Consider the following 13,065-nt stretch of genomic DNA (forward strand, 5'->3'; position numbering starts at 1 on the left):
TTCTGTCTATTTTTGCTGCGAGACGCGCACACCACACCTAAAAAATGGGCAAGTTGCTGAACTGCTAGATCACGCGACACAGCTGCGATGCATGTGACGCTCACACAGGCAGTGTGTCTGCTCTGATCCATTAACATGCTGAAAGGAAAAGACATTCTGCAGCCGCTACACACAAGGTGAATACTTGTTCTTCTTCTTTCTTTATGTTACAGCTGGTGCATGTTGGCATCAAATTACGTGTGTCAAAACGCACAACACTGTACAACAGCCGGCATTTGTTGTCCTAAACAGTGGACTCGTACTGGTTGAGTGGGAGTGGCTGGGAGGAAATCATCAGTCTCTGTACTGACAGAAAAACAGATCAGTGAGCTAGAACCTGCAGAGTTGTTGCTGACTTTCTCTGGGTTCTGCAGTACTAGCTCTCGTTTCACACTGCAGAAAATCACTTCAATTCATTTTGATATGAAAAATATTACTCAGTAGAGCTTTAACATACTTATAAGCAATTATAATGCAGTTGCACTATGAGCAATCCTGCTTACAAGAACATATAATGCTCACTGATGCATTTTATCAGCACTCATAAACTATTCAACTTCAACTCAGTCATAAGTACAAGCATCTCATGAATGTTAATGACTTCTTATCTATCAGAGATGATATATTAGAGTCAGTGCGCACTAAAGTGAAATGCTTAATGATGACTAATTAATAACCCAAGTGATGTCATTGCTTAATGTCAAACAATATGCTTGGAATAAGTGCAAAAATGAATTTTACATCATGCAATATTCAGGATTTAAGATTAACATTCAGGGAATTTTAAGCATTTACATACAAATTTAATTATTGTTTTTTAAAACAATAATCACTTAACTGATCTCTTCCCAAGCCATCCTGCTGTTCTGCTCCACTGATTTAACATTGTATTCCTCTAACATCCTGGAACTGTTTCTCAAAACTTCAGCCTCAACTGATGCAGACTTTGATGTCTAAAGTTGGTGGAGAACAACAGGACATATGAGGGAAAATGGGAGCAAAATGGGACAAAGGTGCCTGGTCAGATTTGGACTCAGGACACTGAGGTTATTTTGTAAAGCAGAAGAGAAACTATCCCTCAGCATCTCGTACTGATGTTACCCACACAGAGATTAACTAGGGGCCTTGCAGTTATATACCGACTTCTGTAACATCTCGGCTGCTGTGTCCCCACTGTCAGTGCCTGAACTGGGGGGAGGACAACAACATATTGTAGCTGGTGGCTTCAAACAAAATTAGAATTCTCCTGTCAGAAAACATCAGATGTTGTTCCGGAGTAATTTGGGAAGCCATTTAAATTTTCTGCCTGTCTTTAAGGCATTTCTGCTTCATTAGATAGTTTACTCAAAAGCACTACTTAAAAGACAAGGAACAGAAAGGAGATGACAGGCTACTATGGTCCAGTGAGACAAGATTTGCAGTATTTACCAACCTCAAAGTTTGATTGCATGTCAAAGATATTGTTGCATGAAACTCTACAATGAAATAGTTTTAGTCAAAGTCCCATATGCAAACTTGCATTTGATATTAGTCTTCCTAGTTTACTTGTATCTGAACCCTATCAGTCTGAATGCAGGTTGCTTATATTATTCTTATACCGGTAATAATAATATACAAACTGGATAGAAAACAGACTCTTATGGGGGCTCAGCCCACTGTTGAAGAATGATTACATGTACCTCAACAGCTGTAAATGTACCTCAACTTAACCATATGACTAATCAGATTATTTTGCTGACATGTGATGTTAAGGTGCATTTTGGCAAAGTTCATTAACTAACCAGGGTATGAAGTGAACAGGACATTATTCTCAACCTGCACTTAACACCCCCCGTGACTTGTACCACAAAGTCACGGGGAAAAGTCTAAACTCTTTCTATTGACCCTTGAAGCTAAAATTTTCATTATACTCCAAACTGCAGCACTGCTGGACATGATGAAGAACAAACTGCTCAATTTGATTATGTTTTAACCATAAGCAACAGTGGAGCTAATGATGTGAAACATTTCCTGAGAGTTTTGCAGGAGAAAAGTCATAGGGGCAGTAAATCTAAAAAAAAATCTATCAGAGCAGGAAGTTCATTAGAAGTCAGCAGCACCATTAAAGGGGCAAAGAAAACATAGGAATATAGTGTTCCTAAAGACGTAGTGTGTAGTGACCCCACACTACGTCTCTCTCTTTGCTTTCCCAAAGCTGCACTAATCAACATTTTTATATAAACCTGACGTGACCCCATGTAATTGTGCAGGCTGCAGAAGATTCTCACCAGCTCTGCAGTGCTGCTCAGCTTTTTCAGCTCATAAGTTTCGGTTTTACAGCACATTTACTGAATGGTTCAGTCTCAGCACTCTCATCAACCCCTAACAGACGGACAGAGAGTAGCTGGTGAAGAAAGTGGAACATCACCAGCTAAGTGGCCACATGTTGGTGGTGATGATGAAGACCAAACAGAGCTAAAAGGAGTGACTATTGAATATTGCTTATTATTGTGTTCACCAGCATGTACTTCTTCCTCTTCTGGTCCCAATGGGAGACATAAATATTGTTGTTTAAATACTCTATTGTGAACAGAGCAGAAAACTTTTTTTGTGTTGAAGGATCCATCTGGGACGAAGTTTTTAATAAAGAAGGCAGAGAAAAGATGTTTAGATTCAGACGGCATCTGTTTGAGATGATTTCTCAGAGGGCGACTGGTGAGATGAACTTAAAGATGAAACTTACTTTATCACTTGTTAGCCAAATTAAAACTTTTGGTGAAGTTCAGAACTTTTTATTAAGTACTTTCCTAATAGCAAATTATTTGAACTTAGTTCATTGGAAAAGAGCAAAAGAGAAGAATAAGTGTATGACTTTGGATCAATTATGTTTTCATTGCCTTATGAATATTTGAGTTTCTGTGTTTGGTCCTTACTCCAGCTTGATATTTAGTTGAAATATTTAGATTCATTTTGACAAAAGAAAATTGTTGTTAAGTTTCTCATAATAACTTGTGTGATTATACTTATAACTACAGAGATTAATTGTTGAGTGTAGTGGGGGGTTTTGGCTCCTGAGGAGGAAAAATTAATAGATTGGATTCAAAGTTGCTGTTCATATTTTTGTGAAATTTGACCTTAACCTTCCACGTCTATAGAAACTTTTACAGTGAACGGAGCATGGCCTCTGAACTGTCGCCCACATCTTATGTTTTATGGAGCGATTTAAAAAGGCAAGATGTTTCTGTTGTGAAACACTGAAAGATTGTTTCATTGACAAAATGCCAAAACCAAGGTGAATCATCGTAAGAGCAGGCTAACATTTCATAGTCAGGTATGGTTAGCCATTATCCTGCTCCAAACCAACAATGTTTACTTTTATGACATTAAAGTTTACATGTCTGGGCCTTTTCAGAAAATAAAAAAGAGAAACTAGATAAACCAGGGAAAGCCTGTCTCTATTTCTATACTCTCTATACCTCTATAATTCTCTGTTTGCAACAGAAAATGTGTTTGAAAGAAATTTGACGTCGGCTTTACTTCGATTTTTTTCATAAACAGGAAACATTTTCAATAAAGTTTTGCAGGATGGTTGCTCAAGTTGAAAGCAGAACTAAGAGTAACAAGTAAGTTAACCAGTTAGCTTTAAAATTTTAGAATTTAGCCAGCTAGCCTAGCCAACCTGTTACCCTCCGCCTGGAATCATGAGGGAAACATGGCTGTCAATCCCAACAGGTGGTCACAGACCACACTGAGACACACAGAGCAGCAACTTCCGTGTCAGGAGGAGGTTGGTGTGGATGGATCCACAAAATGCAGAATTGTCACACAGGAGACATCATTTGTTTCCTGTGTGAAACAGAAATTCAAGGTTGTTTCTTGTATCCGTGGCTGTTCCATAAGCTTAACTGCATGTTTATTAGTAAATCCATGACAAGAAATGTTAACCTTACTGAAGTCCTTAGACCCAAATGATCTTTTCTTAAACCTAACCAAGAAGTTTTTGTGCCTATAACTAAATCGTGACTCTTCTACAACACAGCACAGTATGCCTGCAGCTCCTCTGCCTATCTGAGGGTGGAGACAAGTGAACTATATGGACCTCTTGGTAGATTCAATGGTTACTTTATGTATGTGCCACGACATTAGAAAAAAAAAAAAAAAACTACAGCATTGTTCTTTTCTCATAACTACAACAATATGTTGTAATAAGAAAAAGTATTTTTTTGCCATGTCATAACCCATATATCCTAATTACTGTGTGGAACATCTGTTTCCAAAACTGCATATTGCAGTAAAGTAGATCATTGGATGGGAATCAACAGATTTTGTTCAGACTGTAAAAATGTGGCTCCTGTGCCAGCAGCCACCCTCACCCCTATTATCTCCCCACAAACAGCAGACCAATGGTTTTCAATTCTGTGCCATTATGCCTAAAGATTATAGAGGCTTTCATTTCAACCAAACACCACGGTGGATCATTTCCCTGTTCAGTTGTTCATTTTATCAGTGAAATCAGCTGCTGCTGTGTTCTATGAGATGAAAATTCTGTATTCTCCTGAGTCTTAATGGCACATTGTTTGAGAGGGTTTAATACTGTTCAGCACCAAATCATCAGCGCCAAGAGTCTCTCCATATGGGGTCCAGGATTAAACCTGATCAAACTGTGTGTGTTGGAGGTATTTTTTTTGGGCGGGGGGGGGGGGCTTTACTCATATTTTCAATCTCCTGCATCGATCTATCGAGTATAATCCATGCATTTATTGTGACATGTAGGTCAGAGATTATACTGTGTGTGTGTGTATGTGTGTGTGTGTGTGTGTGTGTGTGTGTGTGTGTGTGTGTGTGTTCATACAGTATCTTTTTTTTTTTTTTTTTTCCCCTGTGTGTCATGGTGGTGGGCTCTCCATGTTCACCATCTTCCCCTTTATTACCAAGTCACAAGTCATCCATCATGACTGTTCATTTGTCTTCCATCACCATGTCTGCTCACACTCACTCAGGTTAACAGTATTGGCATTTCATTTAGAAATGCAAAGCACGTTTCCACTTACACAGCAATACAATATTCAACATTCAGCCCGCGTAAAACCCTCTCCCAACACTGCTAATTCTAATTCTTGGCCACATTGGTATCAGCAGCCAACCCTTGTACCACCTAAACCCTCTCCTTCTTTACCCTCTTACTGCCCTTCTGTCATTCTTACTGTGTTCCTTTCTTATGTCAAACACAGTAAACAAGATGTAAAAATTCACTTTTTCTGCCTTTTACTTTGGAAGATGAACCAGCTCTTCCTGGATTGTGACCAAAAAAAAAAAAAAAAAAAAACATGCCATAATTTTGCATGTCTAAAACCCTTTCCTCACTCAAAAAATCAATAAGTGCTTTTCTTATGATCTAGGCTGTAAATGGTGGTGGAAAAGTATTAAAAGCTTAAAAAAAAAAGAAGAGAAAAAGACAATTCAAGCAGGAATGCACTGTTGCATTGAGACATTTTAAAATGAAGGTATTGTCTGTTGAAAAACTGTGTTTTTATCTCTGAAAGTCGATTCTAAAACAAAATAGAGCGTCTCTTCTCACCTTATTCTGTGCAAAGCAAACATGCATTAGGTGAACATGACAACAAGCATCAGGAAATTCATGTTCAACAATATATCCAATATGTTCATCTTTATAGGTTCATACACAACAGTTGTTCATTTGTGAAATATGTTTCCAGGTGGTCCATTTACTTGCAAACTCATTCAGTGCTTACTTTTACTAACATCTTTTTTATTTTCACAACGTTCTCTTACCATTGTTTGAGACTGCCAGTGCCACGTGCCTCTGCAAGTACCATGCAGATGGAACACTTACAAAACCCTCACACATTATCAGTTTCATATATTCAGGAGCCCTTGAAGTCAAACATTTATTCACCCTTTCACCACCCGTCTTCATAATGTGAATATCGCACACTGCATTAGCAGAGGATGCTGTAAATAACCAGTGCAGCATGGTTGGAGTTGTATGTAATCAGAAGAGGGATTTTTCAAATTGTAGCCTGTGAAAATTTCCCAGGAGACCTTAATGGTTTTGGGGTCAATTATTGTTAATTAATGTCATTAAGGGCAACTTGTTTTGGTTAAGATAACAATATGTTATATCTGAGCTGCTGCTTGTTTCTTGATGTTTACATTATGATCTGCACTCCCATGAAAACTTCTAATAAAATAATAATAAATGAATCAAATGTATTTTGGGTGATCATGCAATTTAAAGTTACATTTATGCCAAAGTTCTGCCTGGAAATGTACAAAAAAAGTACCAACCCATTTGCAGTGAAAAGAGGTTGATGACTCGCCTGTGAAATCTCTATCACTGAGGAAAGATTCAGTCACTCTTCACATTTAGACACAGAGATATTCTCCCATGCCGACTTTTTGTATTTTCTTTCTTTGTGTGCTAACTTTCTTTCACACACAGTGAACACATAGTCTATTTCAGTTTTCAATATGTGCTCTCTCCCTTCATTTGTTTTTGTCTAAGAAGAAATATCTTTATATCTACTGGTTCGATTTTATATAAGCCAACCTTTATAAATTGTTTATAAGTAATAACTAATGGCTTTTTAGTAGGTAATTAATCATTTACTAATTCTTTATTGATAAATTACAAGCCATGAATTAAATTACTTATTAGAACCAAAGAGAGCTCCCACATGGAACCATGGAGGAGGATAAACAGCAGCTAAAAGGATTTTTCAGTATTTTCTGAACCTTGTGAAAACTCATTGTTGAGAAAATTACTATTCACTCCCTATCCCCACATTTGATGAGGGTGGAAGAGTTCAGAGATTATAATAAAGCATTGTTTTCACACCAAATAATGATTAGTATGTTATAAAAAATGTGCTGTATATGAAAAAAAAATGTTTTCTTTGAGATGTCGTTCACAGTCAAAGAAATGTAGTATGTAATCCTTCGACAGGATGTTACTTATGTTTGGGGTCAAATTGGTCAAAGTCCTTATAATATAGGCCTAGAGCCTTATTTGCACCTTCGGAGGGGTGAAATGTCAAAACCAGTCACAAATATAAACCATATAAACATCCACTGTATTTTAGAGCTTGTTTAACAAATAATCTATCTATCTATCTATCTATCTATCTATCTATCTATCTATCTATCTATCTATCTATCTATCTATCTATCTATCTATCTAAAGTCAGTCTTTAAATAACAGGAGAGAGACATTGAAAGGCAGAAAATGATTACTGTGATAGATAGATAGGTATGCTGTATGGGTGTGTCTTCTTGTTGTGCCCCCCCCCCCCAGTCGAACCAGTCAGTCAGCCTCGTGCGCCTGCAGCTGCCTCCAACCGGCGGGAAGCACGCGCAGGAATCTGAAACTTTACCGCCCGTTAGAAACCTTCTGTCACCGACAGATCGGATCAGACACAGTGAGGGTGTAGGAGGAATTAATCGGACGAAGAAAAAAAAAATCGGACCGACATTGTGACGCTTCGGCGCCTCGACGCAGATTCCAACGGTGGGGGGTTTATTTCTCTGAAGACAGGCGACTTCGCTCGGCTGCGCAGGATTGCAAACCTTTACTAACACCTAAGGTGAAAAGTGGAGCTTCAGCCGCTGCTTCAAGATACTTCACTTCCCTCAAAACTGTATTTTTTTTAATTGTTTTCAGAGCCCCTCGTTGGATTATCAGAGTCGCCTGCCAGATATGTGATTTATTATCGATCACGGAGGACGGAGCTGGACACCGCCCGGACCACCTCTAAGGCTGCGGGACCGGGATTCCATCTCCTTTCTTTGGCGTGGGGGGAGGACAGCCAGCGTCCAGTCCTGGCGGGTGGAGACCGTGTACGGTACCCGAATGCTTTGGGATTGAAATTTTTTATTTGTTAAAGAGGGCCCTACCTGGAGGAATAGCTGGTAGACCCAAACGGATGCTTGGATAAGCGATTTTTAGGTTGTATTTTCACTCAAGGACACCATCGGTGTTGGTGGGTGTAGTTTTCTCCCATGATATTGTTATTTTGAGAACCAGGAACCGGAGCTGCGCACGGATTTTTACCGGGACTTCAGAAGAACCTTATCGGGATTAGAGCTATTAACCCCCGTAACGCCACTTTTCTCGGCTTCATTTCGCTGTGGATATCTCTCCGGGGACTGCGCTCCAATGAAACAGCAAAGGAACAGGGATGGCACAGCTCTTAACGCCCCTGTTACTTTAAATACGTTGGAGTAACGTTAATTGGGCTTTGGGGGGCGAAAGGGAGGCTACAATGAGTTTTTCAGCAACCATATGACCCCTCCATCCACCAACCCTTGTCGTTTCAGGATCTGTGTAATACGTGAGTGCTTCTAGTGGGTTTGCGCGGTGAGACCACCAGCACCTGGATCCCCAGTTCACCCCCTTTCTCCTGCTGCCTGACTGCGCGCACGTCTGTTCCAGTAATTCCGCTTCTGCTGCTGCCCGGTCCGCACACACACACACACACACACACACACACACACACACACACACACTCCCGTTTCTTCAGCCCCAGAAAAACTACCAAGATAGCCCCCTCTCTCTCGCTCTCTCTCTCCGTGCGTGGATGAGAGAGGAGTCGCGGAGGAGAGCAGAGCAGGAGTTGGGATAAGCTGCCGAGCCGGATCCCCTTTAAAGCCTGGCGGGGGCTTCTCTGTGAGATTTCACTCATCTGTTAGTGGACGGATCGGGAGGAAGAGGCGCTTCTGGAGAGAAGAGGCCAGAGAGGATTTGGAGATCGATGAAGGTAAGGCAGACCGTTAATGATGCAGGGTGTGTGAGATGGCGGAGGATGCTCGGTGGGACCGAGCTCTGCTATGCAGCTACGCTTTCTTTTTCCGCCACGGGGATGCCACGCTCATCACGCTGCCAACAGTAGTTTTATTCTTGGTGCCCAGGAAATGAATCATCGCTGTAATCTGATCAGGCTCTGCCATAACCTCGCTGTGTGTGCCTGCTCTGTGCACTGCGCCTGTGTTGGGGTTGGTGGACTCGCTCATTCACTTAAGCTGCGTTCAGTTCACTTCCAGCTCCCCACAGCCCGACCGGCGCTGCTCCTGCTGCCGGCGGTGTCTCCGGTGGTTCAGTCGCCCCCCCCCCCCCCGTGCCTGTATGGGAATGTGTGCCTTTCAGTGTGTGCGTGCGTGTACGTTGGGCTTCTGCGCGCACACGTGTGGTTGCATCCGTTCGCGCGCGCGAACAGTAATAGAACCCTTTTTTTTTGGGGGGGGGGCTTTCTCACTCTTTTTTTCCTTCCCCGTCTGTCTCACTCTCTGTTTCTAAAGCTGCCTCATCATGCCGCTCCAGTTGACTGGCGTTACAGCCACATCTATTATGCAGGAGGCGAGGAGATGAGAACGCAGGAGAGGAGGAGAGGTGAGGAGAGGAGAATAGGGAGGAAAGGGCGAAAGGAAAGAGTGACAGAGGTAAGGATCTTAAGAGTCTGGAAAGGTGAGGTGAGGAAATGGTCGAAATGAGTAGAGGGGGCAGTGGAGGGCAAGGGATAGAACTGTGGGGGGCGAGGGGGGGAAAGAAGGGAGGAAGGAGAGGATGGGGAATGGGGGAGAAGGAGGTGAGGAGAGTCAAGAAGATACAATAGAGGGGCAGTAGGGCTGAAAAATATATGATTCAAGAATAACGATTTAATAATAAAGATTTTTTGCAATATATTTTACATATTAACCAAAATGTGTTTTTTTTTCTTTTTCAGGCTCTGTGCTTCAGCACATTCAGGTAGAAATGAAAGAAATAACTACAGGGGAGATAGAGCCCTTTTAATACATAGTGCCCAAAGTTCAGGGGTTCTAAAGTAACTGGACAGATACAGACACAATCATGTAAAATCACTGTATTTAATATTTTGTGGGGATGTCTTTGCCCTTCATCTGATCTTCAGCAAGTGGAATGCAGCTCAGTTGAATTGAGGCCATATGATCTACCCAGACAGTCGAGGGTATTCCACCTCTTCACCCCAAAAAGTTCTTCATGGTCGCTTTGGCCGCATGTTTGGGATTGGTTGAATGATGAAATGTCATTCAATGAGTTTTGATGCGTTTCGCTTCACGGAATGCTTCTGTAGACCTCTGCATTCATTTTGTTGCTTCTGTCAGCAGTGAAATCATAAGTAAATGCCAGGGAGCCAGTTCCATTGGCAGCTGTACATGCAGGAGCCATAACAGAACCAGCATCATGTTTGACAGATGAGGTGGTGGCTTTGGGTCATGAACTATTCCTTTTTCTTTCTCCACACTTTCTTCTTTCATCATCATTTTAACAGAGGTTGGTTTTTGTTTCACCAGTCAGAACTGTGCTGTTTTCTTTCTCTATGTTTTCACAAACTGCAGCATGGCTGTCTATTTTTCAGGCTTTCCAGCAGATTGTATCTTTTGGTGAATCTTCTGAGTTTATGGTCATGAAGTCTTCTCTCGATCATTGACAAGGAAACACGTACACTTATATCTTGGAGATCATTCTTGACTTGCTGTGCAGTCATGAAGGGGTTTTCTTCACCATGCAAATGATTGTCATCCTCAGGACTTGTGCTCCTTGGCCTACCAGCTTTTGAGCCTCATTATTATCTTCTTCCCTTAAATGGTCATCTTCTAACTCCACATATTGACAGACCACTCTTCCAAAGTCTAACTCTCAATGAACTCTGAGCCATGTATGTGGTCTTTTGTGCATGAACTCAAACTGAACAGCTGTCCAAAAATCATTTTGCAATCATGTGTTTTACTTTTGAAATTGATGTATTGTTGTGTACTGGAAGGGCTATATCTCACACACATTTCTTTCACTATTGACATAAACCTACTGAAACTAAAGTTAAGTCTTGGCACTTTGATGCGGTATCCATTATTATACTTTAGATTCCATGTGCAGAAGCCTAAAGCCTAAAGGAAAAAAAAAAAGAGTAACTGTCCAAATACTTTCTAATGATGTGGTCTCAGACTTTTGGACTTTTGGACCCACTGTGGGAGGAAAGGAGAGAAAGGTCTGCTCTGAGACTCATGTGAATATGTGATTTTGTAATTCATTGTGGCATGTTTGGTAAAGTAGCACGTGATAAATCAGAAAATATTAAGTTATTTACATGATGGTCTTTATTGTTTGTCCTTGAGGCAGTGCAGAAAACATCACAGCAGGACAGAGGCATTGTTTGGTAACAGAAGCCTGTGAGAAGCTCGGGAGTGTTTAGGAAGCAGTGACAACTCCACACTGAGAGAGCTTCTGTTCCAAAGAAAGATCTGAAAGAGACATCCAATAATCATCTCCACAGAGATCTGAGCAAAATGCTCATACTTCATGGATATCCTAAATCAAGCTGACTGGGATTCAGGACCATGGAATGCTTGTTACAGGTGCTCTTAGTCTCAAGGGGGAACATGGTAGAGACTGACCCCAGTCCTGAGGTCTGATATGGTTTCAGTATAGTAGCGAGAGCTGATGTGGTTTCAGAAACACTCAGAAATCATCATTTTTCTTTTCAGCACCATGGAAAAAGAATTTAAGAAGCATGAAAAGCTCCAAGGTTTCAGCACCATGGGGAGCTCCAGCATAGTTCCAACAGAGCTACCTATAATTTATGTAAAGTTTCAAAAAAACTGAGTGAAATTCAGGACCAAGGGACTTAGTAATAGAAACTGATGTCAGTGCTGAGAGCTGACTTAGGTTTCAGTACCATGGAGAGAGCCACTATAATTTTAAGAACCTTGGAGAGCTCCAACATAATGTGAGCGCATCAGTGAGCTTGTTCAATGGGTCCAAAACCTTGAATAGTTCCAGCAAAGCTGCTAGGAGTTCATAGATTGATTCAGACAAGATGTAATGGAGGAGTGTCCCATAGAGACGTTCTCAGGGGTAGTGTATTAGAAACTGATGTTAGTGCTGAGATCTGACACAGGACAAGAGAGATCTCCTATAGACTTGTTATACAATGTTGATTGCAGAGAATATCAAATTAATGATTCAAATATAAATTATTGTTTAGAACTATAACAAACCCCATGATTAATGTAGGATTCAATCCCAAATTCAATATACCCTTTGAAATTCAAATCAAAAGGTACCCTGTGGAGTTTTCTTGTGAGTAATGTTTATATTCATTAGTACTTGAATTGTGCATATCTTAGAGATCTAACAAATATGTTGAATTTGTCTTCCTTGATGGAATTTAATGTATGCCGTGATAATTATCAATAACGATTATTATGAAAAAAAAGTGATAACATTTTTTGGCCATATCATCCAGCCTTTGTACTTTTGCAAATATAATAAAGGTTTATCATGCTGAACAGATACAGTTAGGCTGTGCAGAGAAGCTGGGCAGATGCAGACAAAGCCAGAGGTCTTCATGCCATCAGATAGAGTCGGTGTTTGTGTTTGCCTTTCCCTGCCACAGGACATGAAATGAGCTTGCAGGGCAGAGGGTTGATGTAGTGAGTGCAGAGACTGTTGGCAAACCTCCTGCCTCCTGAGGTGTTCTTGAGCAAGACACCAAATCCCTGACCTCTGACCTCCCTCTGGAGGGAGGGTTAATTGAGAAGAGAATATCTTTACTAAAATCAATAAGATATGTAACTATTTTTATTGTGGTTTCAGTCCTTGGATTCTTATCTATCTGTAATCTGTTTTTAGAGCAAAGAATTTGCATTTATAAAGTGCAAGAACCCAGTAAGACTATAAGCCTAGACTATTTAGTGTAGTTGCGCAGTATATCTATATAGTATATAGTACTGCTCATTTCCGTTATTTCATGCATATAGTTACACATTTGATTTGTGAATAATTTATTTGATAATTAACAGTGAATAAATATGTATTTCCAGCCATAATTTGCAGACTGATTCTCTAAATATGACCAATACTTGCAATTACAATGGCTACATTGACTGCTACTACAACTAGACATGTCCCTTGTCAACCCTAAGGGTTGGTATCAAGGCCGATGTGAGCATATTTTGATGAACTGCTTTTAAAGCCATTCAAAATTGGATAATTTCTTTACTGAACTCTGC

General features: G+C 40.6%; 1 long non-coding RNA gene across 1 annotated transcript in view; it reads left to right on the forward strand.

Moving 5' to 3' along the window:
* The first annotated feature begins 7,407 nt into the window (after positions 1-7,407).
* LOC139632140 (uncharacterized) overlaps positions 7,408-13,065 on the forward strand; it is a 182,522-nt gene continuing 176,864 nt past the window's right edge. The window contains exon 1 of the long non-coding RNA XR_011693506.1: positions 7,408-8,795. This is a non-coding gene — a long non-coding RNA (uncharacterized lncRNA). The remainder of the gene's footprint in view (positions 8,796-13,065) is intronic.

Source organism: Trachinotus anak, unplaced genomic scaffold (assembly GCF_046630095.1).
Source record: "Trachinotus anak isolate AG129_WGS33_773 ecotype Australia unplaced genomic scaffold, CSIRO_AGI_Tana_v1 ptg000014l, whole genome shotgun sequence".
Lineage (NCBI taxonomy): Eukaryota > Metazoa > Chordata > Actinopteri > Carangiformes > Carangidae > Trachinotus > Trachinotus anak.